The sequence below is a fragment of the Pantherophis guttatus genome, chromosome 3 (genome assembly GCF_059756535.1).
Source record: "Pantherophis guttatus breed Tessera chromosome 3, ASM5975653v1, whole genome shotgun sequence".
Classification (NCBI taxonomy): Eukaryota; Metazoa; Chordata; class Lepidosauria; order Squamata; family Colubridae; genus Pantherophis; species Pantherophis guttatus.
This window is the reverse complement of record NC_142065.1, coordinates 151,873,054-151,885,994: the sequence shown is the minus strand read 5'-3', so window position 1 is coordinate 151,885,994 and position 12,941 is coordinate 151,873,054. Positions and strand designations below refer to the sequence as shown.

The following is a 12,941-nucleotide window of genomic DNA, read 5'->3' as shown; positions in this document are numbered from 1 at the left end:
TCTGTTTTGCCTTTATTCTCCCTATGGAGAAACTGAGCAATTGAGATAACTAAGCTAGCTGATGAAGCAGGAAACAAGCTAATATTTTGGTGACTTTTTTTTACATGACCATGAACATACTTAATATCCAAAAGCAACTTTACTGAGTTCCAAACATCACTAGAACCATATTGAGATCAGAACTTATTGCTAATGGACATACATCTACAAAATAAGAAGACCTAAACTAGGAAAGGAGTCTAGGGTAAGCATACTTTGAACTGAATGAAGAAACTTGAATGTGATTTTTAAAATCCTGCTATAAGTAACAAGTCAATACTGCTTAAAAAAACCCTGTTTTATTTCTTTGAGCTACACAAGTGAAATACATAACCATGTGAATTTGACAAATCTTGAGAGTAAAATACAGTGCAATGTACAATAAGCTTCAGATGACAAATCCCAAAGGGGGTGTGGAGACAGATACTGATGTCACCCAGTAAATAGGACTCATCCCTTCCACTCACTTTCTCTTTCTTAACATAGTAAGGCAAAATATAAAAGGAGGAATTTAAATGATCCAGCTGCAATAATTTCACACAGACAAACATACTATATATACTCTTCACAAACTCAGCATTTTGGCTATCACTTTAACCATTAGAATATATTTTGCAGGATCCGATCTGGGTGGGTCACCGGAACCAGAGGTTTTGTCTTCTGAAATTTTGGACTCGTGCTGAAGCCTATCTTCATTATCCTGGGACATGTATATTCACCTTCATTTGTGAGAATATATTTTATTCTAAGTTCTAAGATGATTCTTGGGTATATTACTTAGTAAATAAAAAGTACTGGCTACTGCTAAATAACAAATCTGGGATCTGTAAATTTTTGTCTTCCACTGTGACTCCCTTGTTATAAAATGGGCAAATGCTTTATGAACTTATTCCAAATTGTTATTCCGTGCTTTCCGGTTCCTCCAATCACCAAAAATAAGAACAGAAGGACCTCCAGGAGGCCAACTCTGCATTGCACTGTTCTTTTAAACTGTCAGCGTGTAACATTCCCAGTGATGCAATCTGGCTGTCATCTGGTAGAAACAAGGAGCCCTCGTGCACCTGTTTCAATGGTGCCCAAACTGAATTCCTGATTGATGTTTTCTGCACCTGCTTCATGGGCTCTTTAGTTGAAGGAAGTGGGTTTGGTGGAAGCAATGGGTGCTGCTCTACAACAAGGCAATTGCCAGCTATCTGCCCACACCAATGAAATATTATAAATGTCAAGACACGAAAGACAGAAAGTAGATTTTCACCAACGGATAGAAGGATTTTTTTTAAAGACGTCACTTTATATATGACATTACAGAGAACAGCAATGAAAATAATTTGAATAAAAGTCATATAATTATTGCAAAAACAAAAATATTAAAAAAGTAAAAGTAAAATAAAGGCTAAGGTCCTTCTAAGAGTGTTTGCTTTTATTTTCTCCTCCTTTATTTGGCAGTATAGATTGTTATCTGGAAGATTTTATTCATTCGCTATGTTTCTGCACAATTTCTGCATAATTGAGAGTTCCAATGACATCTTCATTATTTTTACCACCCACTGCTCTTACCACTCTGAAATCTAAACAACAGATAATAAATTATTAAAACAAACTTTAAAATTCTATTAAAGGACTACAAAAGAACAGATGAATGTCCTGATTGATTAACCTACTTATCCAAATCCCATGTTAAATAGTAAAGCTGTAGAAGAAAAGCAATCTAACTTTTACCAAAATATGTTACAATGCCCTGTGGGATTCTGGGTTTCAGTTCATTCAACTTCAATGGAACTAAATTCCTAAAACTGTTACCAAAGGGATCACACTGAACATCCTATGGTCAAGGAAAGAGGACACTTTTAGTGTTTCTTACACAGTTTTTTGTGTTTGTTCTGCACTGTTGCATCTATGTATGACTCTATGTACAGCCCATGTAAATAATGAAAGAAGAACCCTAGATTGCAGATTGTATGCTTGAGCACCTGGATCAAGCCAATACGACACTTACATGTACATTCATCTTACCACATTCACTCCAGAATTCCCTCTAATATATATGAGCTATTGCCAGACTTCTTTTGATAATCACTTTGAGCATTAGAAATCCATTAGAACTATAGTAGACTTTTAAACAAAGCTCAGTGATTAAGTTGATCACTTTTATCCTGATTTACCTAGAGCCTTGAGGAAACTTTGATTAGTATAAAAAAAAACCCTAATGTTTCAATTTTATCAAAAAATCTAGCACAATAATATTTTACAAACAAATATTTGACAATTGTAGGGCAACTAAGTTTTTGTTATTATGCAGCTCTATTTTTGCACAGTAACCTCAGAAGACGTACTGATTCTTAGGGAAATAATACTAAATCCAGTTTCTAATAACTTCCTCTGCAAATTATGCAAGTTCAAAGCTCAAATACTGGCTCTCTTATCTACCAATAATTTGTTGATTATTATTGGAAAACTATTACCCTTAATTTCTGAGGAAGCATTTTAATCTTAAAAGAGTGTGTTGCTACAGCTTCCAAGTATTAAAAGTTAACAATATAAAGATTCTGTGAGAAAACAAAATATGTAAGTGATTGATGGTAAAAGCTGTCAAATCAAAATAAAGATCAAAAAGTGTTGCCCCAAATTATGTACCTGAATTTCTGTGACAAACGAGTGGCAGTAATTAATTATTACATAACAATGCCACTTGCTAGTAACATTCAGTCACATTAATTCCTCATGTTGAAATGATACTTGTCAAAACCGCAGCGCTTTCCAAACAAATTTAGCAGCGCTGAGGATAACCAAATTAATTCTTCTGAATCTCTTCAAGATCTTCAATATTACCAGCCACAAAAGGTACTTCTCTGGAATTGGACTAAGTACCATTTTTTTCCCAAGGCATCTGTTGCGGAATAATAATTCTGCACTCAGTTTAATAGAGGAGATTAATTAATAAATATACATCATTAGATATAGTATCATGGGGCCTATCCAATAAGGCAGATGACAAGGTTAAAAAGATTATATTATTTATACATTTAAAGGAAGAAAGATAAACTCAGGCTATGGGGGGAGGGAATGTGTCTGCCAGCCTTCAGTATAGTTTTTGACTTACAGAAATACATATAATTATATTTATTACCCTGCTCTTTAGCTCGAATCCAATAAACATGGCCACCAGTTTTAGTTACGGTATCATCAGCAATATTGAATTTTACCTCTTTTCTGCCATAAATCTTATTAAGATGTTGGAATTGTAGGTTACTGTCTCCTATCATTAACAGAAGTTGGCAAACATTATTAGACATACTCTAAATAAAAAGGATTACTGTTTCATAGAACCAGTATCAGGATGGGAAGGAACTTTGGAATCGTGCTCTTGAAATCCAGGCCCATAGTAACCCTAAAAGATGGTCATGAACATCTCTTTAAATACTTCCATAGAGACAATCTACTGGTCCTGAAACAGTGTATTCTATTGCTGAACAACAAGTAACATTAGACATTTTTCCTGATGACCCGCTAAAATGTCCTTCTTTGTAATCTAAATGCAAAATTTTTGACTTGTTTAATGGAACAATTCTTAGTAACTCTGTCCCATTTTTCACATGACAGTTATCATATCTCTCTAGAACTATATCTTCTGTCAGGCCAAACATACCATGGCCCAAACTTCCTAACTCATTTAAAAAAATCAGGGGTTCATCTACTAGCACCTTTTACTAAAATAGCAATAGCAATAGGGCTTAGACTTATATACTGCCTGATAGTGCTTTATAGCCCTCTCTAAGCAGTTTACAGAGTCAGCATCTTGCCCCCAACAATCTTGGTCCTCATTTTACCAACCTTGGAAGGATGGAAGGCTAAGTTAACCTTGAGCTGGTCAGGATCAAAGTCATGGCAGTTGGCAGAGTCAGACCGCAATACTGCATTCTAACCACTGTGCTACCAAGGCTTTCATGAGCTAATTTATCCTGAATTTTGACACAGTTCTCTCATATATTTTCTATCCCCATTGTCTCCACATTATTTGTGTATTTGATAATCATATTTTCTAACCCTTTATCTAAGCGATTTAAAAATGTATTAGACAAGAGAGGGCCCAAAATGCAACTCTTTGGGTGCCACTTAACACTTGACACACATTTGACACCAAGCGATTAGCATTCATTCCTTGGATAGAAATGGCAGTGTGGTTCAATTCACATTCTGTTATCTTCTCTTCTGGAATCTCATGGGAGACTTTGCTGAATGCAAATGTATTTTCATAGTCAACTAAACTGAGCACTCTATCAAGAAAGGAGATCAAGTTGGTTTTGCAGGACATATATTTGATAAATCTATGCTGGTTTCTGCAAAAAATGCATTTTCTTTAAATGCTCACGTACCAAATGTTTAAAAACCTGTTCCAGTGATTTGCCTTGTATCAACATCAAGCTGAATGATTTGTAGTTACCAGGTTCACATTCTCCCTTTTTTGAAGAAAGGAGCAACATTTATTCTTTTCAACCCTGTGGTACTATGTCTATGCTCCCTGATTTGTGGCGAAGGTTGTTGAGAGTGTGCGCAACAGCTTCCTCGGTACCTGGATGAAGCTGTCTATCTAGATCCGCTCCAGTCCGGTTTCAGGCCTGGGCACAGCACGGAAACGGCATTGGTCGCATTGGTGAATGATCTCTGGAGGGCTCGGGATAGGGGTTGTTCCTCTATCCTAGTCCTGTTAGATCTCTCAGCGGCTTTTGATACCATCGACCATGGTATCATGCTGCACCGGTCAGAGGGGTTGGGGGTGGGGGGCACCGTCCTACAGTGGTTCTCCTCCTATCTCTCTGACCGGTCGCAGTCGGTGTTGGCAGGGGGGCAGAGGTCGACCCCGAGGTGCCTTGTTTGTGGGGTGCCACAGGGGTCGGTCCTCTCACCCCTTCTGTTCAACATTTATGTGAAGCTCATCCGAGTGAGCTCATCCGTGGTTTTGGGGTGGAGTTCCATCAATATACTGATGATACTCAGCTGTACATCTCCACCCCAGGCCATCCCAACGATGCCCTTGAAGTGATGTCCCGGTGCCTGGAGGCCGTGCTGGTCTGAATGGGGAGAAACAGGCTTCGACTCAACCCTTCCAAGACCGAGTGGCTGTGGCTTCCGGTGTCCCGATATAGCCAGATGGTGCCATCGCTGGCTATTGGGGGCGAGTTATTGGCCCCCTCAGAGAGGGCTTGCAACTTGGGCGTCCTCCTGGATGCACAGCTGTCTTTAGAACAGCATATGACGGACGTGGCCAGGGGGGCTTTTCATCAGGTTCGCCTGATTCACCAGTTGCGTCCTTTTCTGGATCGGGACTCCTTACGCACAGTCACTCAGGCTCTCATCACTACCTGCCTGGATTACTGCAATGCTCTCTACATAGGGCTCCCCTTGAGGAGCACCTGGAGGCTCCAACTGGTGCAGAATGCAGCCGCACGGGGGATTATGGGAGCGATGGGCCGCTCCCATGTGACACCCCTCCTGCGCGAGCTGCATAGGCTCCTGGTGGTCTTCCGGGTGCGCTTCAAGGTGTTGGTTATCACCTTTAAAGCGCTCCATGACACAGGGCCTGGGTACTTACGGGACCGCCTTCTGCCACCGATAGCCTCCCACCGGCCAGTACGCTCCCACAGAGAGGGACTCCTCAGGGTGCCGTCAGCCAGGCAATGTCAGCTGGCGACCCCCAGGGGGAGGGCCTTCTCTGTGGCAGCACCTGCCCTCTGGAACGACCTGCCCGGAGATACGTAGGATACCAGATCTCCGTGCTTTTTGCCGTGCCCTCAAAACTTTTCTATTTCACCAAGCTGGGCTGGCATAACCCCCCCCCCCTTAGATATTTTAATTGTAACGGATTTTAGTTGGGATGTTTTAAATCTGGGCCAAAAATTGTTTAATTCTTTTAATAATTTTAAATTTTGTATTGGATGTTTTATATTCTTGGCTGTTCACTGCCCTGAATCCAGCAGGAGACGGGCGGTATAAAAATTTAATAAAATAAATAATAAATAAATAAATTTATCAAAGGTCACGGAAAGACTCTGAGATTACATCTGCAAACTCCTTCAGGACTCTCAGAGGTAACTGACCTGATCCAAGAGACTTGTCCAAGGTAGCCAGGTGCTCCCTTACCATCTTTTCACTTCATTGTTCTGCTTAGGTTCATTTGAATACAGTATTGTTTGGGGGAAGCACACGGATCCTAAGCTCTTTCTATCCTACCATTTTTTCTAGGCCTGAGCCTACTGCAAACAATTAAGATGAAAAGCTTATTTTGATAGAGGTGAGCTTCCACAAAGAATCACATGGGATCCAGCTAATTCTTATAAATTAGCTGAATCCACCATTTTGCTGCTTCATATCTGCTTGGTTGAGGCTCCTTTTTTCAGCAGACTCACAAGTTGCACTTTTTTTGGGTGGAGGGAAGACCAATCAACAGTCATCTAGATTCGAACAATATTGGGACTCACTCTGTAAGGCAAATATCAATTTAATCATACCAAAATTAAGAATCAAAAATATTGTGTACATTTCAGCAAAAGTTGTGGTATCATGCTGCAGAATGATTGATAAAATGTCCTGTTCATCAAATTCATTATTTTCCATGGTTATATTTTTGCAGAAGTCCCCAACCTTTCTAGCTTGGCAGCTGGGGGGCGGGCGGGGGGGGGAGAGGGGCAGTGGTGGGATTTAGCCAGTTCGCACCACTTCGGGAGAACCGGTGGTTAACTTTCTTAGCAGTTTGGCAAACTGGTTGTTGGAAGAAATCATTAGGGCAGTGAACCGGTTGTTAAATTACTTGAATCCCACCACTGGAGAGGAGGATAGTTCCCTGTGACTGGCAAACAGGCGTTTTCAAGCATACACAGTTCCATTTGTGTGAGCAGCAGGTCCGTGCACCCGCCACTTGTGCGAAGGCAGTTTTGCACGCAAATGCAAGCAGCCACCGCTTGCACAAGAAAAGCTTTGTGCATGAGCAGCAGCCGCTTGTATACACAAACACTCACCCGTTGTTCGCACAGCCCTGTTCCGAACAGGCCGCGGTCTGGTAATGGGCCACAGCCCAGGAGATGGGGACCCCTGAGCTATGCCATTGTAGAGATATATTTATACTATTGATTTATTGAGAAGTACAGGCAAATGTTAATCTTAACTTACTTAAGATCCAAAACATACTTCATCCTGGTATTGTTTTCATTCCCAAATCTCACAAAAACCAATTCACTCTTGTTTTCCCTTCTATGCTTATCTAAATCCAATGAAAAAGGAGTAAGAACCTAATTCAGTCATTGCCCTGCCTCAAGATCCAACAGTTACTGAAGTAACAAAAATCTCTTCCTGCCCACACCACACAAAAGGAAAACAAAAGCAAGCGCTTAAACACATCATTTATTTTGCCAGGTCATATGAATCAATACATTTCCAAGCATTTCCTATTAAGGTGAACTGCAAAACCATTGAGGCTACCTTTTCTATTGAAAGAACTTCTAGCTTAGCATTGGAGACATTGTGAGGCAAATATTCCCAAAAATGGGGCAATACACTTCCCATAAGAATAGAATAGAAACCTTATGATTCTTGATGAACGTATCTTTTCTTTTATGTACACTGAAAGCATATGCACCAAGACAAATTCCTTGTGTGTCCAATCACACTTGGCCAATAAAAATTCTATTCTATTCTACACTTCCCATAAATCCTAGCAATTCAAAGAAAATAGTAGTTTCAATGCAGTTTCAAACATACTATAGCTGAAATAGAAATAAATGGGCTCAATTCTATATACAGCCAATGACATGGAACAATGACACAGATGTCTGGAGATGATTTCAGACTGGAACAGAGCTCTTATATAGAACAGCCACAAGTTACAACATTTTTAAAAATGAACAAGGTTTGAATTGGGCCATACATCTTAAATTTGCTATTAAATTCAGGCAGACATTAGTTCAAAATATTTCTCTTCCCCAATATTAAATCCAAGGAACCTCTTTCTCATACATTATTTCTAATAACAGATTACTTGGTCTGTTGTGTGGATGTTTGGGTGGTTCAGGGGCGGGGAATTTGTGGTGGGTGGGGGTGTGTTTGAGGATTGTTATGTGTGTTGGGCCTGGTCTTTGGGTATTAAATGAATTTTGTTGTATGGGTATACTGTGTATATACGTACAATGACAATAAAGTTAAACTTAAACTTAACTTAACACATGCCAAGAAAAGAGGATGAAATCTTTTAATAGGTACATTCACTTACCTTTGAAATGTTTATGTGCCTTGAATCTTCTTTACAATCAGAGTTTGACTCAAACATTTGCAGGAAAACCAGGGTCAAAAACAAAACGGTGACTTCACAGCCATGTTCCTTAGGAAGGAAATATGATCTGCCTTGGTCAGGAAAGGGAAATTGTTTGGAAGTCTAGACAGACCCCCTTCTCTGCACAGGCTCTCCTCCTCCAAAGTGTTTTCGTTGATTGCTACAGAGAGGGGAAAAGGAGGAGAAAGGAAATAAGACAACACTTTCCAACGCTACATGTCATGTGTACACAGTATCATTTGATGCTACTGCAGTTCACGAACATGGGAAACGGGATGCAGGCCAGAAGAATTAAGGAATTATTTCAGGATAATGGAATATAATATATACAAATGCTTATGAAATCAATTCTCAAGAACCAAACTGGAGGCATCCAAAAAAAAAAAAATCGAGGAAGCAAAACAGGAAATGACTAGTCTGCAGCAGAGCTCACATAATAGAAATCTGTTTGTACTTACAATAAATAAAACAAAGTTACAATTGGCTTTCTGGAATTGTATTGGCCATGAAAAACAAAAAGGTAGTCAATCTGATAATAATGGGTTTTGTTAATGCAGAAGAGATAATTGACAAGGAGAATCATACTTGAAATTTATTTAAGTAACTATGGGAAACTAGGGTCCCACAGGATGGCTGTGTCTGACAGGCCTTGTCCACCACTTCACCTTCCTGCTCCTTTCCCATAAGAGTTTTTAAAAACAATTTTAAAAAAACCTCACATTTAAACTGATGGGAGGAATTTTGTTGCACCTAGCTGCTCTATGAAAGTCCAGGATGGGTGGGTGTTACAGGAAAACCAGGGTTAACTGCTGCCCCTCCCTGCAATTGCCAATCCCCTAACCAAGGCTCATAGTCTTTATAAGGAAGGCTCTAGATAAGTATTATCCTTAGCAGTATTCAGGTTTCAATGCAAATACTTTGAGATAGTTACTTGCAGTGGTGGGTTTCAAATTTTTTTTACCACCGGTTCTGTGGGTGTGGCTTGGTGGGCATGGCAGGGGAAGATTACTATAAAATCTCCATTCCCTCCCCAATCCAGAGGAAGGTTACTGCAAAATCCCCATTTCCTCCTGCTCAGCTGGGACTCGGGAGGCAGAGAATAGATGGGGGCGGAGCCAGTCAGAATTTTTACTACTGGTTCGCCAAAGTACTCAATATTTCTGCTACCGGTTCTCCAGAACTGGTCAGAACCTGCTGAAACCCACCTCTGGTTACTTCTATTTATTAAAAACAGGCTCACAGCATAATCATCTTTAGATGTTGAGGTGCATAACTTTTGTAAATAATTTTAACAAACAGCACTAGAATCATCCAACTCCATTCATCAGCATTATTAATGCAGTCTATAACAACCAGAGTGGTTTATCTTTATTCATTTCAACTATGTATTTATTCATTTATTAGATTCATATTCTACATTTCTTTCAGGAACTCAAGAGGGTACATATTCCTCCTTCCTCCCATTTTTTCTACAACAACCCTCTGGAGCAGGAGTGTGACTGACCACATATCACCCAGCAAATTTATATTCCCTTGAAAAAAACAACTTTAAAAAACAACCCTAACAAGGTACATTAATTTAGCTACCTATAATAAAGAAAAGGAGACCCCCGTTTGGCCTAGTGTTTAAAGCAATAGGCTAGAAATCAGAAGACTGTGAGTGCTAGTTGGGACTTGGAAAAACTGGCTGGGACACTCACTCTCTCAAGCTCAACCCACTTCATAAGGTTGCTGTTGTGGGGGAAATAGGAGGAGGAAGAAGAATTAGATATATTCATCATCATAAATTATTTCTAAAAATAATAAAGATGAGAAATAAAATACCCCCATTAGTTATTATACTATATAAAAATATGAATGACATTATTATATCAAAAATTTGGGAAGGTTTTTGTTAAGATTTTTAAGATCCAAACAGGCAAGCATCTTATTTATAATATGCCTGATGTAACAGTTATTGAAAATAAATAGTATATTCACTGATGTTGCTATTCTGTGTGATGCTAGAATTGAGGAAACAGGATTGGAAAAAATTACAAAATATTGGAACTTGCAGATCAAAGTTGAATGTTTGTAAAAACAAATCTTTTACTATACCACTTGTGTTTGAAGCTCTGGGAGCAATATCTAAAGGACTTCCTCAATATGTGGAAATATTGAATTTATCAGACCCGAACAGCTTAATTTTATAAAAACTCACCCTTCTGAGCTGCCTATATTCTTAGACACTACCTTAATAATTCTTAGGTCCTTAGTTAGGACTTGAATCATTAAGTTTTAACCCATCTTAGACTTGAATTTAACTTTAGTTTGCTGACACATAATAATGTGTTGTTCCTTCTGAAGAGCAAGACACATACAGAACCTTACACAAAGGAAAATCTTTTGCCTCACCTACTGGATTGTCAAAGGCTCTTCTCTGTTTTACTTGGTGCCTCCATGTTTGTGTATTGAACTCAGGATGTGGGCTATAAGGATGTGTTGGAAATTATTTGTACTTATTTATAAAATTTGTTTGCCTCCCATCTCAGGACGAGGTATGCTAGGAAGGTCCTAAGGAGTGTTTTCAATATACCTATGATTTGATTGCTTATTTGTACTCTATGACTATCATTAAGTGTTGTACCTTATGATTCTTGACAAATGTATCTTTTCTTTTATGTACACTGAGAGCATATGCACCAAAGACAAATTCCTTGTGTGTCCAATCACACTTGGCCAATAAAAAATTCTATTCTATTCTATTCTATTCTATTCTATTCTATTCTATTCTATTCTATTCTATTCTATTCTATTCTATTCTATTCTATCCTCTCCTCTCCTCTCCTCTCCTCTCCTCTCCTCTCCTCTCCTCTCCTCTCCTCTCCTATCCCATCCCTATTCTCTGGAAAATTTCCTGCATTTTTTTGCCATACCTGTAACAGTAGCACCTCATGATCAACTTCATCAAAATTAAAAAATAAGCAGCAGTGCCTTAATTTGTTTAATAAAAAGCCTTATCATTCCCTTCAAAGAATCAGTGTATGCAATAGGGGTAAATTGAGTGTATGGAATAGGAGTAAATTGAGAATTAACATATTCAAATGTGAAAGAAAACAAGAGTTGGCAGTTTCTTCATCCCAGCTGAATGTTCAGTTTTTAGATGTGAATCCCAGCACAATGACTTGGTCATGTTTGTGATTATGAACCAACTCTATTTTTTAAGAGTTCTGCCTCTTTATCAACTGTATGGTATGGTAAAAAGATATAGTATCTCATGATAAAAATTACTGACTCATTGAAATTGGCCAGTGCTAATGCATAAGGATTTAATTTAGATTTTTTAAAATATAAGAACTTACAAAAATAGAACGGGATGAAAACAATTTAAGTTGTTTATGAAATGAATGTGAGAGACAACACAACTGAAATTTTATTTTATTTCGAAGTCAAAAATCAAAAGCAATAATAAAAAACAGAATAAGCTAAATCCAGAAAGCATTTCCCCTACAGGTATCAGAAGGAGGAGAATGTCCATTCACACAAACATTTTCCTACATAAAGAAAAACTAGAAATGCAAGGAAGATGCCAACTATGTCAGTATGTATTTTACACATATCAGAAAGATAATTACAATTTTGATTCTCTTTGGCATTTAAAGTTTTTTTTAAAGATTATTTTTGCTTTATACAAAGCAATTTCCTCCGGCTGTAATTGTGAAAGAAGAAAGATTTCTCAACTTTCATTGCTCCCTTTGGATTATCTTCGCTGGGAAAAAGATATACAGGAACATATATTTTCTGTAGTGAAGCTAAAAATCAATACAGAATTGTTCAACAGAGAAATAGTATGAGAGGAAAAGACAAAAAATGCCACATCCCCTTTTCCCATATATATAGACAGGTAGCATAAAGCCATGATCAGCTTGATGCAAAAAAGGAAAAAACCAGAAGATATGCTTTTGGAAAACAAAATGTTTGAATAGGAGACCACTAGGAATATCCAGAGTGAAAAATCAAGAAATCTTAGTAGTAGGCAATGATTAACCACTTTTACATGGTTGCCAAGAAAACTCTGGAGAGATATCCATGAAGTCACAATGTATCAAGCTCGCTCAAAAGATTTACCAAAATTCACAAACAAATATCTAAGTGTCAAACTCGCGGCCTGCGGGCTGGATGCATCACGCGCTGGCCACCCCCCACCCCCATTTTAACAAAGGGGAAAAAAGTTGTGATACGTCATGTGACAACAACGTGACGACACCAGTTTGACACCCCTGGTCTAAGGTCATAGAACATTTTTTGACCAGTTTAAATGCAGAGTAAATAATTGAATCCATGTTTAAGCCACTTCCTGCCTAAATTCAAAGTATGGACAGTATTTTTAAATTTATATCATGCCTTAGTAGAAGGCATACAATAGCTATTATTATGCCTACTACAACCCCACTGCCTTTAATAGGATTTTCTTGAAGGCAAACTTACATAGAATTGCTACTTAAGCTTCTTGCAGAAGTAAAAGTGAAATACATTTCAAAAATAATACAGGTAGTCCTCGACTTACAACAGCTCATTTAGTGACCGTTCAAAGTTACAATGG

At 38.5% G+C, this 12,941-nt stretch overlaps 1 long non-coding RNA gene across 31 annotated transcripts in view; it reads right to left on the bottom strand.

Moving 5' to 3' along the window:
* LOC117672539 (uncharacterized) overlaps positions 1–12,941 on the bottom strand; it is a 363,153-nt gene that overhangs the window by 178,979 nt on the left and 171,233 nt on the right. For 30 of the 31 annotated variants that reach the window (XR_015733300.1, XR_015733298.1, XR_015733297.1 and 27 more), the window contains one exon: positions 8,300–8,519. This is a non-coding gene — a long non-coding RNA (uncharacterized LOC117672539). Of the gene's footprint in view, positions 1–84; positions 1,608–8,299; positions 8,520–12,941 lie in introns of those variants that run through there. The other variant, XR_015733301.1, reaches the window with a different exon arrangement.